This window comes from Ranitomeya variabilis, chromosome 3, assembly GCF_051348905.1.
Source record: "Ranitomeya variabilis isolate aRanVar5 chromosome 3, aRanVar5.hap1, whole genome shotgun sequence".
In the NCBI taxonomy this organism is placed as follows: domain Eukaryota; kingdom Metazoa; phylum Chordata; class Amphibia; order Anura; family Dendrobatidae; genus Ranitomeya; species Ranitomeya variabilis.
Window position 1 is genome coordinate 651,141,649 of NC_135234.1, and position 20,780 is coordinate 651,162,428.

The window sequence follows — 20,780 nt, forward strand, 5'->3', positions numbered from 1 at the left end:
ATTAAATTATTATCATTTATTCACCCAGGAAAATTAGCTGGTAGGAAAAGCATCACATAAGAAGCAGGACCACATGCATATCGCCACAAGAGGTGACTTCCTCCTATTTCGTGTACAATGTACAGAATTGTACCATGTATTACATGATGAACATTGCTCCTATTTATAATATTTAAAAAAAATATGCAGTTGAACTATATTTTATTCGTGTATTATTATTATTTATATAGCAACCTCCGATCCTCGCAAGATCTCCTTCTCTACTCCCCTCTTATCTCCTCTTCCCACAATCGCATACAAGATTTCTCTCGCGCATCACCCGCATCATTGTTCAAGATTATTGTACTTGTTTTTATTATGTATAACCCTCCTCACATGTAAAGAGCCATGGAATAAATGGCGCTATAATAATAAATAATAATAATAATAGCACCATTAATTCCATGGTGCTGTACATGAGAAGGGGTTACATCAAAATACAAATATCACTTACAGTAAGCAAACTAACAATGACAGACTGATACAGAGGGGCGAGGATCCTGTCCTTGTGGGCTTACATTCTACAGGATTATGGGGAAGGAGACAGTAGGTCAGGGGTTGCGTATAATCTTACTTGTTATATGTGTCTTAAATATTTGTATAGTAAATCAGGAAATAATATGTATACCATCTGATCTGTACTTGTATAGATAGACAAATATCAATATAAAATGTACAGCAAAACTTTATTGTTTATCTAATATACAGTATTGTACTATGTATCTTGCTTTATATATATATATATATATATATATATATATATATATATATATATATATATATATATATAATGTACAGTGTACCACTATATATTTTGTACATAATGTACAGCATAGCAAAGTGTGTATAAATATACACTGCTCATGAGACAATGTATCATTTATATGTAGATAATGTACAGCGCAGCATTATATATTATGTATTTAGAATGTATATATTTGCATTAGAAATATGTGTATTTAATATGAAAATTGCATTAACCATAGTAATAATCCCAACTCTAATGAGTCTAGATAATGATGAAATGTCAGGCGGGGTTTTGAGAAAGGTTATCATGTATACTTTTCAGTGCCTTGTTTTTGTCTGTGCTTCTCCCACTGGAATGTGGCGGATTGAATGGGCCTTCCTCCTCCCCCTCACTTTAGAGCATTCCAGTCCGCATCCCACATGTTATCCATGCCACATCTTCCTTCCAGCCCAAGTAACCACAGACAGCATGCTGAGAGCTGAGAATCCTCTGGGTCTCCCCATCCCAACCACACACAGTGCCTAGTCTGACTGCTCAGCCTTCAACATAGCCTTAAAAACTGAGCAAAAGAGGCAAAAAAGAAGACAAACCCAGCCACCTTTTCCAGCTAAACAACAGCAGGACCCTTAAACTGCAGGAAAAGTTACTGCTTCACTTCCAGACTTATGGAGGAGGCAGATTTCATGGAAATCAGATCACTCCTTCCTTGCTTCAGGGTGGTCCTCCTGTGAGAATGAAATATTTATAATTACAGCCAGAGGACAAAACAAGCACAAACTTTGACAAAAACTCGCTCCGTCTCAAAGGGTTAAAATCCCCGAAAGAAAGGGATGTTTTGAACAATTGCAATAATGAATTAGAAGATTATTACATCTTTTTTTGGTACTTTTTTTTTTTACTTATCCCCAGGATTTGACACTTTTCTCAACTCTTGGAAAGCGTGGATTTTTATGGGACATTTATCTCCATGTAAAGAAGAATTGGGCAGCAAGTAATAAAGCGCCAGCTGGATTGTTTTGGAGCTTATTACGGTGTGCTAATTGTCAGGTATGGAAAGAACTTAGGGGGGTATTAACTGACTATAGAGTTCCAAATATAATGAGAGTTATGGGGTAAAGCAACACTCAGTGCAGTATACTAGCTGCCCCAAAATGTCATTATTACACAGTTATAGAGCGGTGAGAGAGGCCAGCGCACCAGGCACATGGCGTACAGTGAGGGGACTGGCGTGTAGTGAGACCCTAAGTCCTTGTGTGCAGATGTAGCAGAGCTGAAGAGATCTCAGAACTGCTTCTTCGGTGTGACGTCAGAACTTAGAGATAAGGGTTACAATAATGCGACCTATTTACATGACAAAATCAGTTCTGCCACATCTGTCTTTTCAATACTAATATAATACATAGTGAAATGTAAAATCAATAAAAAGAATGTTACCGGTTTAATGGTTTCATGCAATAACTATCTTTCCACTTTTTCTTTGTATAATTTGGGAGTGATGCCTGCTTTTCATTTTTATCTATCTATCTATCTATCTATCTATCTATCTATTATTTATCTATTATCTATCTGTCTTATCACCTATCTATCCTCTATTTCATCTATCTATCTATTATCTATCTATCTATCTATTGGTCTTATCATCTATCTATCCTCTATTTCATCTATCTCCTATCTATTTATTATCTATCTATATCTATCTACGGTAGCTATCTATCGATCTATCTATCTATTATCTATCTATTTATCTATATATCTATTATCTATCTACTGTATCTATCTATTATCTATCTATCTGTCTATTATCTATCGGTCTTATCATCTATCTATCTATCCTCTATTTCATCTATCTCCTATCTATCTATTTATTATCTATCTATCTATATCTATCTATCTATTTATCTATATATTTATTATCTATCTATCTATTATCTATCTATCTGTCTGTGCTGCCTCCAGTTTTCTTTTCATCTGGATGGTTTGGTATTTGCCAGGGAGGCTTTGCACCCTAATTTCTTAGGTTTATTTTTTCAATCTATGTCTGTCTATAATCTACACATCAATGACTGTATACTGTAGGTTGCCTGCACTTCATTATACAATTAGCCTCCACTTCCTTGATGCACGCTGATGGCTGGTTTTCTTTTGAGGGCTGGCGAGAACGCTGTAAATTTGGAATTGCCAGTGGCGGTGTTGGCTAGTAAAATGTCACCTGTTGTCTTACAGGGGGGTCTGCTATGTGCAATTACAGGCCTAATGATATAATTCTGCAGCCTCCTTAGCAGGGCTGTCAGAATAAATAGCAAGCGCGGTCTATAACAGCAGTATCCAATAAAATGTACAATGTCTCCCTTTAGGATTCTTTCACTTTCACACTTTGGGACCCTCACTTTACGCTCTTTGTACTTACAAATCAATATTGCAGGAAGCCATCTTTCTACTTCTAAACCGCAATATATGATGCAAAGAGTGCGGCACAGACTGTTGTCGTAGCGGTGTATAAATACCGTTGAATCAGTCTTTGGACAAAGGCCAAAAAGATTTCATGTTTTCTTGTTCGTCACATTACGCAGGGATGCAGGTAAACCCATTAAGTTATTTCAATATAGAAAAGTTATCCAACTACAGTAAGTAACATGAAAGAGTTAAATGATAAATTCATCTGTGTCTACTACCCTGCCACCAGTCATCCATCTTCTTCATTTTTTGGTCACTAGTCCTGTTTTTTTATGTACTTTTACTTTTGAGTATTTGACTAAGCAAAGTTTCTCGTCACCGTGTTCTCATAATCCTTAACTTATCTGAAGTTGAAAGGCCGGCATTAAGAGGGTTCTTGAGGGGTTAACAATGCTTAGCACGCTTTCCCTCCAAAGTGCGTCACTATTCTGATAGATGGCGGAGGCAGAGAAGGACCACTTGGCAACCTCTTCATTACTTCCACTAGTCAGGTTTTGGGATACTAATGCCTTTTTGGATGTCCGGGGTTCTGTTTTTCAGCCTTTCTGACTTACGACTGTTCGAACAATTGTTGAAAGATTAAAGAGGGCCCATATTTTGTAGATGAGTTGCTCTGTTCATATGGAGACCCTTATAGCAATTAGAAGACCTGTGTTGGTCGAAAGCTCCTTAAGCCCAACCTATTTTAATCTAATGAAATTGGAAGATCACAGTTAAAGTACACTTAATTTTGCTAAAGAAAGAGCAAAATAGCAGTTTTCAAATATTCACAAAAAGTATTGAGCTTTTTATCATTGCAGATTTAGACCTGCAGCATGTCAATTCTTTCAGCAGTACTAATGAGTGGGGAAACATCTGCACCAAAAATGCATGAAACGCATAAAATGCAACAAAATAGTACGGACTTTACGCTGCGTTTTTCCTGACAACACATCAGGATTTGCAGCAGAATTTTGCCCTAAGTGTTGAGTCGGCTCGCCTGTACATATATGTCTTTTCTGCTCTATACCCTGATTTGTTAGCTGATCCACTAAAACGTAAAGATGTATAATATTGTATATAGTCCTGTCGCTGACTAACCAGAGTTCATACAGCAATAAAATGATGGTAGTTTCTAAACACAACAGCATAATTTGACCCCGACTTCAGTGGAAGCTTTTTTTTCTGTGCACTCATCGCTGTGATTGCCTTTTTTAGGATTATTTGCTTTGATTCCCATTTTGCGCCTGCTGCTCTACTGTTTCCCTATGTTTACAGTTCAGCAATAGGCCTAAACAGAGCGTGCATCAGATACACACGCCGGATCCATTAGGACGGGCTTGTTTATTAACCGTTGTGTGTAGACGTTCTATGCTTCACATATGAAGCGGATTTCTCAGAACTGTACATGTTCCTGCCAGATGAGTTATAGCAACCATTACATAATAATCCAATTTTGTCTATATGACTGGGGACACGGCATGTAACCGATGGCACCTTCACGTTTCAGGTTTTTACAATACCATAACATTGGTCAAATGTATCCTTATATGTAGCATAACTGTATGGTGCGCAAAGCAATCAGTCCCTCTTGGGCTTTGGAGCCTTAAAGGGGCCAAAATGTCCCCTTGTATCACAGTGGGAGGCCCTGTTAACCCCCTGAAACCACACTCTTATGTGATGCTAAAGTGTTCCCTTCTATGAGGTCTTGGTAAGATTAGGTATTATAAAAATACATTGAAACAAAAGCCATTTACAAGAATATATAATATAATGCATCGCCTGAATAATGGGGTTTTCTTAATGTATTGAAGCCCTATTAAAATGTAAGCCAAACCCTACACAGTACATGGATTGTATCTGAGTATTAAAACTAACTGCAGATTTTTTTTTCTAATACACATGGGATGAGAAGGCTTGGTTGCAAAATCAAATTCCAACTCAAAACTATTTTTATATTAAACATATGCAGAAATTAAAAGCGGTTCTTGCAATGGGCTAATTGTGTTCGTTGGCTGTTAAGCGTCCAGAATAATTAAGAGTTTTTATGAAGTTTAAGAGAAGCTGAGTCCGCCTTGTAAGCTGGCAGCATCTTCTTTATCGCATTCATGGATGTAATGTGAGTTTTTACATAGACATTTTTGCAGATATGAACACATGGACTTGTTGGACATTATGACATCGTCTATGAGTGTCAGAGTAAAGTAAAAAACTGTTAGACGTCTGTTTTGCACATGCATGTTGTATCCCATTTCTTTACTGATACCACACGTACCCATTACAATTTATGGTGCTATTCGTGTTTTTCCCATGTCCATGTAGAATTCATGGAGACATGTCTCTTTTTCCGGTAGCACGGATTACAAGGACCAATACAAGTCTAGGTGTTCATGAAAAACACACACAGCACACTGATGGTGTCCGTGTGAGGTCCTTAACTAACATTGCAAAGTATACGAGAAGCTTTGTAATTTATTTATCCATTTGTTGAAAATACTAAAGACACATTGATGATAAAAACAAACACGCGGCCCAAACACTTGACACACTGATCCAAAATACGGATGACACCGGTACCATTTTTCTCATAGATGTGTGAACGAGACCTTACATGGCTTACAATAATCATGCACCATTTTGCAGTATTTGTCTTTGCAGCCACCGATGAATCTAATTGGGCAGATCAGGATCACTATTCGAGAAGCTTCAAATATGATCATGAAGTCCTAGGTTCCAGCAGTCAGTTTTCACTTCTTGCACAAGGCCCAATGCACAACAGTTGAATTTTCCATGTTTGCAAATAGGACCCAGATTTTAGGAAGTTATTTTTCTGCCTTGTCTTTCTGTCTTCCCTGTTGGACTTTGCACCAAATTAATCTAAATGACGCAAGATGTTTCATGAATTCAGAACAAATTTAAAGTTGGTTTGTTTTTGCCTTTTTTGTGTAAAATGTTGCCCGTTCCTTTCAGTAAGCTTTAATTTGTTGTACATTTGTCTCCAACTGCATGAGAAAAGATTAGAGCGGTTTTGCACTCCGCTAGGGTGCTAGAGTACAACTGGGCAAACATTCTGTGACAAAAAAAGTTGCAAATAATGACTTAGTCAATAACATCTGGATAATGAACAGTATCACATTGTTAAGTAAACCCCCAAAAATGACAAAGATTGAAAGTAGGGTTGAGCGACTTTTGCTTTTTTAGGATCGAGTTGGGTTTTGTGAAACCCGACCTTCTCAAAAGTCGGATCGTGTGAAATCGGCCGATTCTACTGTAAAGTCGGGTTCCGGTCCCGGAACACGAAACCCAATGCAAGTCTCTCTCTCTCTCTCTCTCTCTCTCTCCTCCGTGCATATATTGTATTTGACTCCGGAAATCACTGCAGCCCAAACGGTAATATGGCTCTATGACGCCGCAGAAACCGGTCCGGAACCTATGTCATCACGCTGCCCACAATTAATTGGCTGAAAAAATGGCGGGGAAGGCGTCATTCAAAACGCGACTTTGGCGCCAAGATCGCGTACCGCATGGCCGACCCCACGCTGGGATCGGGTCGGGTTTCATGAGACGCCGACTTTGCCAAAAGTCGGCGACTTATGAAAATGACCGATCCGTTTCGCTCAACCCTAATTGAAAGAAATAGCATAAAAATGGTGCAAAAGCCATAACAATTGGCTAAAATACATTTTATACAAAAAAGAGCACAAACATTGATGAATCTGGGCTACAGTTTCCATACATAATATCCAGTAATTGAATTCCTAACATAGAAAAAGTGCAAAGATTGAATAGATAGTAATGGATGGCTCGATGGATAAATAGATGGAGGGATAGAGATAGATAGATAGATAGATAGATAGATAGATAGATAGATAGATAGATAGATAGATAGATACATAGATAGATAGATAGACCTGAACCCATATATTACTTTCCTTAGCTTAATTAAAACCTTATTTTCCTACCATGAAAACGATCTGTCAGCTTTCATGATGTGTATTTTATTAAATATTTGTGCATAACATAATATCATCATTCTGGAGAATAGTTTCTTGGTGCCTTTCCTCTGTGTTCGAAAAGTATGAATAAATTGTCAACTGGGTGTTACCAACTGGGGGTGAGTCCCTACAGAGTCTAACTACTATCCAATCAAAGCTTTTAGAGACACATTGTATGTGAGCATGTCCCTTTCACAAGGGGAATGGTAACTCACAGTGGTCAGTTTAGTAATACATTTCTAAGAGGAAAAACACAGGAACAGAACAGTGCAGCGCTCCGAGAAAAGAAGCTTCAGAATCACAATACAGAATACAAGTAGTTACTAAAAGAGGCAGATCAGGAGAGCCGACACGTCCGCTCGAAATTCAGTATAATTCTCAATACCATTAATCATAACATAAACAGTTAGTCCTTTATATGATGTCGTACTGGACATGGCTAACATGTCTACAGTAACAGTAAAGAACCCTTTACTATATTGATTAAACCACATGTGCTCTGTAGTTAATAACAATATATTCCATATAGATAACTAGAATGAAAAACAAAGATAATAGCTGATTGTAGCGCTCTATACGCACTCATATCATATGGCTGGCCTTGTATGGGAAAATGTTTGTAGCACAAGCTAGCCCAACTAGGGCAACCCCACTATCCATATTCCAAAATGGGGACAATTCTGTTAATTGTGCCAAGCAATTTGTTGATGTTCTATATTATTAGTACTTAAACATTAATATTCAAGAACTAGAATGTGAAGGCACACAACAAAATACTCAAAAGAGTTCTGCAAATTGGGAACTGGCATATATACAATTCCTGGCTGAATATCCAATTATATAGATGGCAGTGATCACGGCTCAGTGGTTAGCACAGCAGCCTTGCAGCGCTGGAGTCCAGGGTTCTAATCCCACCTGGAACAACATCTGCAAAGAGTTTGTATGTTCTCTACGTGTTTGCGTGGGTTTCCTCCGGGTACTCCAGTTTCCTCCCACATTCCAAAGACATACTGATAGGGAATTTAGATTGTGAGCTCCATCGGGGACAGCGATGATAATGTGTGCAACCTGTAAAGCGCTGTGGAATATGTTAGCGCTATATAAAAATAAAGATTATTATTAGATTATTATGTAGGTACAATAAAAAGGCCTGGCGGTGTGTCTGATATTAGTGAAACTGTTACAAGTGGAAGCCCTTATCATCAGATTTTGGTTAATTTAGGATAAAAAAATCTAGTAGCCTACAGAATACAAAAATAGTTAATAAAAAGAGCTAATATTGACAGGTCCTTAGACAATACTGTTTGTTCTGTCAACAGTTGTGCAGCACATGTTTGTAAGACACTTACGGAGTGCTGTATGCAAACACCATGAGAGGAAGTAGTGGCTGAAGGCATTGATCTCAACCAGAGAGCTGACTATTCGTCCAATCCTCTGAATGTTACAGTAGCTGCATCAGGTGATCTACATAGAGTTAACCCAGAATCTTATTTTTTTTAGCATTTGCAGGAAATATGCCCAAATTCCAAACATAAACAAACATAGGCGGCAGTCTCCGAACCACGTTTAGAAGTAAAATGGCAGCAGCATTAAAGTAGAAGGTCTGGTGGCCTTGTGGTTAGACCAGTTGCCTGTGAAGTGGGAGATTCTGAGTTGCGTTACACCGCAGACAAAGTCGTTTCAGATTTTTGAACCCTGTCTGGTCTTACAAACATTCTCAAAGTATTTGTTAGATTACTCTTTCCCTCTTCTGGTAAAAAAAAAAATATATATTTGTGTGTTGTGATTAACGTTTTAGGGTAAAGGCAAAAAGTACGTCAGATAAGGACATTCTCACGTTTATTGTAATCATCGGTTTGTTAGTAATATGTCAATTACAATGTTCAGTCCAGTGGTTTCCTCTCTAGCCAGCTTGCTGAAGTTTTCTATGAAATATCATGGTCAACGTGTCATATTTGAAATATGAATAATTATTATGTAATACAGCAATTTAGAAGAGCCACAGGTTATAAAAAGAACAGTTTCGAGGAGTCACTTGCAGAATGGATCAACTCTACGTTCTCTCTTGTAGAACATCTTTAAATTAGGTAAGATATATTTTCTAATTAGGAGCCGGAGTTTTTAATTTTATTTATTCATAAACTCCTTCCAAGTGTACTTTTACATAGAGTGAAGTTCTACTTTCAGGTGTAAAAAAACCCACTAAATTTGACTAATAGACAATGCAACTTAGGATCCATGATGCACATGGACCGTATTAGAGGCATGCATATTAATGGATAATGTGTACTTAGCAAACCTATAAACAAGTGAATAATCACAGGAGAATAATCTATAAATACACTTTTATTGACAAATATAAAAAGATCTGCATTCAAAACTTGGGGGTGACAATTACACAAAAGAAAGTTCTTGACAAAAGCATCAGGTATGAGTATAATTATGGTACAAATAGTATTAAATTCTTGAAAAATGTAAAATGCAAGATATATAGCATTAAAAAGGTGAGATATAATAATAATATAACATACTATATAAATATACTTTATATGTAGAAAAAAATCCAGCTCACCGCAGTAGAATCCAATGGTCGTGCACAGAAAGAAGTTCGTGTTAGCAGCAAACAAGCAGTATCAAGGAAGGAAAGGTATCCAGCAACAGATCCATCGGTGAAAAATTAATTAAAAACAAAAATCTTTAATGTATAACATGGATAAAATTATGGTATAAAACTATTGATTTAGAAAAAAGGCAAGTAACCCGGGAAACTCATGGCCTTACGCGTTTCAAACCGACTGGTTCTTAATCATAGTTCAGATTGATTAAAGATTTTTTTTTTAATTAATTTTCACCGTTGGATTTGTTGCTGGATACCTTTCCTTCTTTGATATATAAATATATATGTCCACTAACATAGACCACTAATAACTTTATTTGGTCGTCAGATCGGCGTGTATCGTTGTGTCAGCAAAAGCAACGATGCCAGCTGTTGTGAAACTGGATTTTGGGCTCCCCCGGTGGCCACTGGTGGAATTGAACTGGTGTGCATCATCCTCTCTGTTCACCTGTTTCCATCAGGATGTGGGAGTCGCTATTTAGCCTTGCTCCTCTGTCACTTCCATGCCGGTCAACATTGTAATCAGAATCCTTTCTGTGCATGTTCCTGCTGCTAGACAACTCCCAGCTAAGTTGGACTTAGTCCTTGTTTGTTTTTGCATTTTGTTCCAGTTCACAGCTGTAGTTTCGTTTCTGTGTCTGGAAAGCTCTTGTGATCTGAAATTGCCACTCTGATGTTATGAGTTAATACTAGAGTCTTAAAGTAATTTCAGGATGGTATTTTGATAGGGTTTTCAGCTGACCATGAAAGTGCCCTTTCTGTCTTCCTGCTATCTAGTAAGCGGACCTCAATTTTGCTAAACCTATTTTTCATACTACGTTTGTCATTTCATCTAAAATCACCGCCAATATTTGTGGGGGCCTCTGTCTGCCTTTCGGGGAAATTTCTCTAGAGGTGAGCCAGGACTATATTTTCCTCTGCCAGGATTAGTTAGTCCTCCGGCCGGCGCTGGGCGTCTAGGGATAAAACGCAGGCTACGCTACCCGGCTACTGTTAGTTGTGCGGCAGGTTTAGTTCATGGTCAGTTTAGTTTCCATCCTTCCAAGAGCTAGTTCTTATGTTTGCTGGGCTATGTTCTCTTGCCATTGAGAACCATAACAGTTTGACCGGCCTAAAAGGGTTAAATTAATTGACAGAGAAAGGAGAGAAAAGAGAAGTCTGCTGAAGATTTTTTTTTTTTTTTTTTTTTCTCAGTTCTGAGTGTGCTTGTAATTGAATCTCTTGCAAGTCTGCTATATCTGAACCTAGAATTCCTTTGCCTGAATTTTTCTCGGGGAATAGATCTTGCTTTCAAAATTTCAAAAATAATTGCAAGTTGTTTTTGTCCCTGAAATCTCGCTCTGCTGGAGATCCTGCTCAGCAGGTCAGGATTGTGATTTCTTTGCTCCGGGGCGACCCTCAGGATTGGGCTTTTGCATTGGCTCCAGGGGATCCTGCGTTGCTCAATGTGGATGCGTTTTTTCTGGCCTTGGGGTTGCTTTATGAGGAACCTCAGTTAGAACTTCAGGCGGAAAAGGCCTTGATGTCCCTATCTCAGGGGCAAGACGAAGCTGAAATATACTGCCAGAAATTCCTAAATGGGCTGTGCTTACTCAGTGGAATGAGTGCGCCCTGGCGGCGAATTTCAGAGAGGGTCTCTCTGATGCCATTAAGGATGTTATGGTGGGGTTCCCTGTGCCTGCGGGTCTGAATGAGTCCATGACAATGGCTATCCAGATCGATAGGCGTCTGCGGGAGCGCAAACCTGTGCACCATTTGGCGGTGTCTACTGAGAAGACGCCAGAGAATATGCAATGTGATAGAATTCTGTCCAGAAGTGAACGGCAGAATTTTAGACGAAAAAATGGGTTGTGCTTCTATTGCGGTGATTCAACTCATGTTATATCAGCATGCTCTAAGCGTACTAAGAAGCTTGATAAGTCTGTTTCAATTGGCACTTTACAGTCTAAGTTTATTCTATCTGTGACCCTGATTTGTTCTTTATCATCTATTACCGCGGATGCCTATGTCGACTCTGGCGCCGCTTTGAGTCTTATGGATTGGTCCTTTGCCAAACGCTGTGGGTATGATTTGGAGCCTCTTGAAACTCCTATACCCCTGAAGGGGATTGACTCCACCCCATTGGCTAGCAATAAACCACAATACTGGACACAAGTAACTATGCGGATTAATCCGGATCACCAGGAGATTATTCGCTTTCTTGTGCTGTATAACCTACATGATGTGTTGGTGCTTGGATTGCCATGGCTGCAATCTCATAACCCAGTCCTTGACTGGAAAGCTATGTCTGTGTTAAGCTGGGGATGTAAGGGGACGCATGGGGATATACCTGTGGTTTCCATTTCATCATCTATTCCCTCTGAGATTCCTGAATTCTTGACTGAATATCGTGACGTTTTTGAAGAACCTAAGCTTGGTTCATTACCTCCGCACCGGGAGTGCGATTGTGCCATAGATTTGATTCCGGGTAGTAAATACCCTAAGGGTCGTTTATTTAATCTGTCTGTGCCTGAACATGCTGCTATGCGAGAATATATAAAGGAGTCCTTGGAAAAGGGACATATTCGTCCTTCGTCATCTCCCTTAGGAGCCGGTTTTTTCTTTGTGGCTAAGAAAGATGGCTCTTTGAGGCCGTGCATTGATTATCGGCTTTTGAATAAAATCACGGTTAAATATCAATATCCGTTGCCACTGCTGACTGATTTGTTTGCTCGCATAAAGGGGGCCAAGTGGTTCTCTAAGATAGATCTTCGTGGGGCGTATAATTTGGTGCGAATTAAGCAGGGGGATGAGTGGAAAACCGCATTTAATACGCCCGAGGGCCACTTTGAGTATTTGGTGATGCCTTTTGGTCTTTCAAATGCCCCTTCAGTCTTTCAGTCCTTTATGCATGACATTTTCCGTGATTATTTGGATAAATTTATGATTGTGTATCTGGATGATATTTTGATTTTTTCGGATGACTGGGACTCTCATGTCCAGCAGGTCAGGAGGGTTTTTCAGGTTTTGCGGTCTAATTCCTTGTGTGTGAAGGGTTCTAAGTGCGTTTTTGGGGTTCAAAAGATTTCCTTTTTGGGATATATTTTTCCCCCTCTTCCATCGAGATGGATCCTGTCAAGGTTCAGGCTATTTGTGATTGGACGCAACCCTCTTCTCTTAAGAGTCTTCAGAAATTTTTGGGCTTTGCTAACTTTTATCGTCGATTTATTGCTGGTTTTTCTGATGTTGTTAAACCATTGACTGATTTGACTAAGAAGGGTGCTGATGTTGCTGATTGGTCCCCTGCTGCTGTGGAGGCCTTTCGGGAGCTTAAGCGCCGCTTTTCTTCCGCCCCTGTGTTGCGTCAGCCTGATGTTGCTCTTCCTTTTCAGGTTGAGGTCGACGCTTCTGAAATCGGAGCTGGGGCGGTTTTGTCGCAGAGAAGTTCCGATTGCTCCGTGATGAGACCTTGTGCTTTTTTCTCGCGTAAATTTTCGCCCGCCGAGCGGAATTATGATGTTGGGAATCGGGAGCTTTTGGCCATGAAGTGGGCTTTTGAGGAGTGGCGTCATTGGCTTGAGGGGGCTAGACATCAGGTGGTGGTATTGACTGACCACAAAAATCTAATTTATCTTGAGTCCGCCAGACACCTGAATCCTAGACAGGCGCGCTGGTCGTTGTTTTTCTCTCGGTTTAATTTTGTGGTGTCCTACCTGCCGGGTTCTAAGAATGTTAAGGCGGATGCCCTTTCTAGGAGTTTTGAGCCTGACTCCCCTGGTAATTCTGAACCTACAGGTATCCTTAAGGATGGAGTGATATTGTCTGCCGTTTCTCCAGACCTGCGGCGGGCCTTGCAGGAGTTTCAGGCGGATAGACCTGATCGTTGCCCACCTGGTAGACTGTTTGTTCCTGATGATTGGACCAGTAAAGTCATTTCTGAGGTTCATTCTTCTGCGTTGGCAGGTCATCCTGGAATCTTTGGTACCAGGGATTTGGTGGCAAGGTCCTTCTGGTGGCCTTCCCTGTCTCGAGATGTGCGAGGCTTCGTGCAGTCTTGTGACGTTTGTGCTCGGGCCAAGCCTTGTTGTTCTCGGGCTAGTGGATTGTTGTTGCCCTTGCCTATCCCGAAGAGGCCCTGGACGCACATCTCGATGGATTTTATTTCGGATCTTCCTGTTTCTCAGAAGATGTCTGTCATCTGGGTGGTGTGTGATCGTTTCTCTAAGATGGTCCATTTGGTTCCCCTGCCTAAGTTGCCTTCTTCTTCCGAGTTGGTTCCTCTGTTTTTTCAAAATGTGGTCCGTTTGCATGGTATTCCGGAGAATATCGTTTCTGACAGAGGTACCCAATTCGTGTCTAGATTTTGGCGAGCATTCTGTGCTAGGATGGGCATAGATTTGTCTTTCTCGTCTGCTTTCCATCCTCAGACTAATGGCCAGACCGAGCGGACGAATCAGACCTTGGAGACATATTTGAGGTGTTTTGTGTCTGCAGATCAGGATGATTGGGTTGCTTTTTTGCCTTTAGCGGAGTTTGCCCTCAATAATCGGGCCAGTTCTGCCACCTTGGTGTCTCCCTTTTTCTGTAATTCGGGGTTTCATCCTCGATTTTCTTCTGGTCAGGTGGAATCTTCGGATTGTCCTGGAGTGGATGCTGTGGTGGAGAGGTTGCATCAGATTTGGGGGCAGGTAGTGGACAATTTGAAGTTGTCCCAGGAGAAGACTCAGCTTTTTGCCAACCGCCGGCGTCGGGTTGGTCCTCGGCTTTGTGTTGGGGACTTGGTGTGGTTGTCTTCTCGTTTTGTCCCTATGAGGGTTTCTTCTCCCAAGTTTAAGCCTCGGTTCATCGGCCCGTACAAGATATTGGAGATTCTTAACCCTGTGTCCTTCCGTTTGGACCTCCCTGCATCTTTTTCTATTCATAATGTTTTTCATCGGTCATTATTGCGCAGGTATGAGGTACCGGTTGTGCCTTCCGTTGAGCCTCCTGCTCCGGTGTTGGTTGAGGGCGAGTTGGAGTACGTTGTGGAAAAAATCTTGGACTCCCGTGTTTCCAGACGGAAACTCCAGTATCTGGTCAAATGGAAGGGATACGGTCAGGAGGATAATTCTTGGGTGACTGCCTCTGATGTTCATGCCTCCGATTTGGTCCGTGCCTTTCATAGGGCTCATCCTGATCGCCCTGGTGGTTCTGGTGAGGGTTCGGTGCCCCCTCCTTGAGGGGGGGGTACTGTTGTGAAATTGGATTTTGGGCTCCCCCGGTGGCCACTGGTGGAATTGAACTGGTGTGCATCATCCTCTCTGTTCACCTGTTTCCATCAGGATGTGGGAGTCGCTATTTAGCCTTGCTCCTCTGTCACTTCCATGCCGGTCAACATTGTAATCAGAATCCTTTATGTGCATGTTCCTGCTGCTAGACAACTCCCAGCTAAGTTGGACTTAGTCCTTGTTTGTTTTTGCATTTTGTTCCAGTTCACAGCTGTAGTTTCATTTCTGTGTCTGGAAAGCTCTTGTGATCTGAAATTGCCACTCTGATGTTATGAGTTAATACTAGAGTCTTAAAGTAATTTCAGGATGGTATTTTGATAGGGTTTTCAGCTGACCATGAAAGTGCACTTTCTGTCTTCCTGCTATCTAGTAAGCGGACCTCAATTTTGCTAAACCTATTTTTCATACTACGTTTGTCATTTCATCTAAAATCACCGCCAATATTTGTGGGGGCCTCTGTCTGCCTTTCGGGGAAATTTCTCTAGAGGTGAGCCAGGACTATATTTTCCTCTGCCAGGATTAGTTAGTCCTCCGGCCGGCGCTGGGCGTCTAGGGATAAAACGCAGGCTACGCTACCCGGCTACTGTTAGTTGTGTGGCAGGTTTAGTTCATGGTCAGTTTAGTTTCCATCCTTCCAAGAGCTAGTTCTTATGTTTGCTGGGCTATGTTCTCTTGCCATTGAGAACCATAACAGCCAGCAATGTTTTACAATGGTAACCAGGGTAAATATTGGGTTACTAAGCGCAGGGCCGCGCTTAGTAACCCGATATTTACCCTGGTTACCACTGTAAAAGTAAAAAAAAAAACACTACATACTCACCTTCTGATGTATGTCATGTCCCCCGGCGTCCACAGGGTTACGCGCTGCTGCTCAGAGCTTCCTGCACTGACTGTCAGTGCCGGCCATAAAGCAAAGCACAGCGGTGACGTCACCGCTCTGCTTTAGGGCCGGCGCTTACACAGTGCAGGGAAGCGGATGCCGGGGGACGCGACACACACCGGAATGTAAGTATGTAGTGTTTGTTTTTTTTTACATTTACACTGGTAACCAGGGTAAACATCGAGTTACTAAGCGCGGCCCTGCACTTAGTAACCCGATGTTTATCCTGGTTACCCGGGGACTTCGGCATCGTTGGTCGCTGGAGAGCTGTCTGTGTGACAGCTCTCCAGCGACCACACAACGACGAAACAGCGACGCTGCAGCGATCGGCATCGTTGTCTATATCGCTGCAGCGTCGCTTAATGTGACGGTACCTTTAGGTGGAGACTAAACAGGTTATTTTGTCGTCTGTGACCTTAGGTCTGAATAAGCGTTATAGACCAAATATGGTAGGAAATTTTGTAGTTAGGACTATCTGCAAATATACACATTTTTTATTTTATACGCATTGGGACAATTCTAATATTTGAAGTGATCAGAAATAATTATCCAAATTATCCAAATATAAGTGTGATCCCGGCTTGGTCTTTATTGTGTGACCACAATACCATAACACCAATTTACTTTAACTTGTAAGGCTTTTGTTCTGACAAGAAGAACATTGAAATAGGAGACGTTTGGACAAGTTGTCTTGGTTTTTGTTATCCTGTCACTTTATTTCTGGCAGGAGGAGTCCATTTATCGACAATTATGCCTCCCTACAAATGGTACAGGTATAATGTTTCCCAAACATGGAACCGTTTCCCTAAAGAAGAGACAACTTGTCTATGAGAATTCTGTTCAACAATCATCCATTTTATCTCATAGATAAAATGTAGTACAAGTAACGTTAATATGTTTTTATAATTGACTAATATGTTTTTTAGATAGGAAGACGTGTGAAGATATGTGAAATAATTAGTGCATAAATGTACTGATCTGTCAAAACAACCATGTACATTATATTTAAGGGGTTGGTCAACAAAAGACATTTCTCACCATCACCAATCCAAAGGATAGGTGATATGTGTAGTCATTGATGGGCACACCTCTGCGACCCTAACCTATCTAAGAAACAGTACAACCCTTGTCTTTCTCCATCATTAGCACATACACTGAATGGAGTGTTAGTGTGCTAATCACTACAGCTTCATTCAAATGGAGTACAAGGGACCCCTGTTCCCATGATTGGTGAGGGTCCTAATAGGTGATACATTTATCACTTAACTTGTGGATTTGTTATGAATGTTATTTATGGGGCATCACTTTAAGGTCAGCCAAACCAGCCAATTTAAAGGGACTGGCTGACTGTCTAATTTGTATAGGGGTGACCTGACTTTACCCATAAGAAAGACCGGGCTGTTGAATTTCAACCTGCCTGATGCTTCTGTTCTCAAAACAGTAAATGAGTAATAAATCGGCACTTATCCAAGCCACAGGTTTGTAGAGATAAATGTCAGACATCAGCTCTATAAACAGTTTAACCAGTTTTACCCCTATATATTTATTATATTACTAAACATCACTTATATTAAAGTCCACGACCAAGGTGCTGTAAACCAGAAGACCTACTATATTTAGTCGGAATGTTGGTAATGACTATTGGGCATATGTAGAGAGGATATAGGGTTAGTTTAGAAATCCATGGTGTATTTCCATGTTACCTGATTCTCATGTCACACATTTAGGAAGCCCACTTAAAAAGGAAATCTTAAAAAAAATAATCGGAACTATCTAGGCACTTGTTGCTCTACACCTGAGACCATTTGTACACCTATTCACATGCATGGAAAGTCCTACCCTGGGGGGCTATTGTTTCTCTACATTCATCAGACACATAAGAAAAGGTTACATTAGGACGCTTGCTCCTGCCAATTAGTGAGTATCCCACCCATGACATTCCAGCATTAACCCAATTTCAGTATGACTTCATGTTATGCCTTAAGAAAAGGTGTCAAGTAGTTAATTGTGATTAGAAGTCATTGTATTAGCTGATGGGAGGTTCTGGAATACCGATTGCCATCATGGATACTTTAGACAGGATGGATTCTGCCCAGGGAGCACAAGGCATTCCTGGGATGACTAGACTAAGCTGAGAAAGGTTGGGACAAGGTCACTTTAAAGTTTCAGAAAACAACCTCTGGAGGCAAATTAAGAGATGGCCAAAACAGCCAGTTATAGACCTGTTGAACGCCAGTCTATGGTCTGTCACTATGCAATAATGTTGTGCTTGACTAAACTTGATATGATGTTAACCGATAGTCTGGTGGAATATAATCGTTTAGAAGAAGCTTAGCAGACTGCATGAAAGCTATAATCTAAATCGCAAAAGCAGGAAATATTCAGGTACAATTTAATACTTTTACAGATGCTACAAATGCTTCAAGGTCATTAAAGTACCGTATATACTCGAGTATAAGCTGAGATTTTCAGCCTTTTTTTGGGGCTGAAAGTGCCCCTCTCGGTTTATACTCAAGTCGTTGTCCCAGGGGGTCAGCGGGGGAGGGGGAGCGGCAGCTGTCAAATCATACTTACCTGCTCCTGGTGCGTCTCTGCATCTCTGATGATCTCTGGGCAGCTCTTCCTGTGTTCAGCGGTCACGTAGTACCACTCATTAAAGTATTGAATATGGATGCATATTCATTACTTTAATGAGCAGTACGATGTGACAGCTGAGCATCGGAACAAGCTGCAGGAAACCATCTGTCACTGATAAGCAGGGACTGTGCCGGAAGCAGGTGAGTATAACGGGGGAGGGTGAGCATTGCGCGATATTCACCTCTCCCCATTCCACCGCTGGGCGCCGCTCCATCTTCCGCATCCTCTGGCTGTGACTGTTCAGGTCAGAGGGCGCGATTATGTAGTTAGTGTGTGCGCCGCCCTCTGCCTGAACAGTCACCGCGGAGGACGCGGAAGACGGAGCGGCGCCCGGCAGTGGAACGAGGAGAGGTGAATATCGCAAGTGCCGGGGGCCTGAGCGACGAGAGGTGAGTATGTGATTTTTATTTTTTTTTAATCGCAGCAACAGCATATGGGGCATAATCTATGGAAAATTTTATGGGGCCATCAACCTTTATACAGCATTGTATGGGGCATAATCTATGGAGCATCTTATGGGGCCATCAACCTTTATGTCGCATTGTATGGGGCATAATCTATGGAGCATCTTATGGGGCATAATCTATGGAGCATTTTATGGGGTATAATCTATGGTGCATCTTATGGTGAATAATCTGTGGAGCATTTTATGGGGCCATCAACCTTTGTGCAGCATTATATGGGGCACATGTTTCTATGGCACATCTTATGGGGCCATTATTAACCTTTATGCAGCATTGTATAGGGCATATTTTAATATGGAGCATCTTATGGGGTCCAACATAAACTGTATGGAGCATTATATGGGGCGTATTTTGTATGGGGCCCATCATGAACTGTATGGAGTATTACATGGGGCTCTTGATTCAATATGGATATTCAAAAACAACTACTACAACCTACTGATGTCTCAATCAATTTTACTTTTATTGGTATCTGTTTTTATTTTTGAAATTTACCAGTAGCTGCTGCATTTACCCCCCCCCCCCCCCTCTTATCCTTATACTCGAGTCATTAAGTTTTCCCAGTCTTTTGTGGCAAAATTAGGGGTCTCGGCTTATACTTGGGTCGGCTTATACTCAAGTATATACAGTATTTGCCCAATCTGGGCTCCTGAGAATTCAGCTGATCTATAACCTTAATGAGACAACCTCTGTAGGACACCTCAAAGCTGTTTTGTGACCTAGTAAACCTACAAAAAAAAATGCTGGTTCTCATTTGTCCCTATATCCTATAGGAAAAGAAGAGCAAAATGACCCTCAGGCTACTTGGTGGTAGTAGGAAAAAAACTGTTTGCATAGTCATGTCATAATTAGTATCATCTTTTTAATGTTTCCTACAAGCGACACTTCCCTATAGATTATCAGCTTGTTAGAAATAGTGTCCCACGTTATATATACTTTGTGTACTCAGCTGTTCCAATTGTCACCATGTATATGGCACTGAGAGAAGAATCTCCCCATACAGTGTCTAAGATCTCTCCATTGACCTGTTATGTTAATTGGTTGTATTGTTCTTTAGCAGTTCTTTCTCCCCCTAGTAAAATAATGCATTGTTCTTCATCTCTTTTCTCTTCCCTTCTTGCAAATTCCCATCACAAGTGAAGAGAGGTCAGGTGTCTCTAACCCTTTCTTGGGAAAGACAACATATTATATAGCCTTAAAAATGTACCGATCCACAATACCATGTGATCTAGGGCCATGGATGCTCAACATTTTATATGGCATTTTATGCCATAATTGGGTCCAAATTAAATTTGCTCACATATTCACTACATGACAACCAAATAGGGTTCTTCAGTTAGTAAAGCATCTGCTGTGACATCGTTATAAATTGTTTTGCCATTTTATTGAAGTAATTCTTCTTGGGTTTGGAAAACTGATATTCAAACACTGGTCACCTTTTTATCTTTTTGAAACCATTGAAGAGGAGACATCGTCTACTTGTATCCTTAGCTATGTCATAGCAGAACAGTCCTGTGAGAGGTTATTTTAGAGGAAACTTTCACTTCGCCCTGTGAGTGCTGTGTTTGTGTTTGTATTGCAGGCACTAAGAGCTAAGTCCTTCAACAAACACTCAGTACCAACAAGGGAAGCAGCTTTCTCTTATGCTCTTTGTTGACTTGCTTTCTTATATACTTTTGCAGTAAAGTTATCGCTTTTTAAAGGCAAGTGATTAAGTGGCT

The 20,780-nt window shown here is 40.7% G+C and overlaps 1 protein-coding gene across 1 annotated transcript in view; it reads left to right on the top strand.

The window, feature by feature from the left end:
- Window positions 1-1,267: 1,267 nt before the first annotated feature.
- GLI1 (GLI family zinc finger 1) overlaps window positions 1,268-20,780 on the top strand; it is a 232,099-nt gene continuing 212,586 nt past the window's right edge. Inside the window, exon 1 of the mRNA XM_077297728.1 lies at window positions 1,268-1,834. The gene's annotated coding sequence lies outside the window, so the exon portion shown is untranslated. The remainder of the gene's footprint in view (window positions 1,835-20,780) is intronic.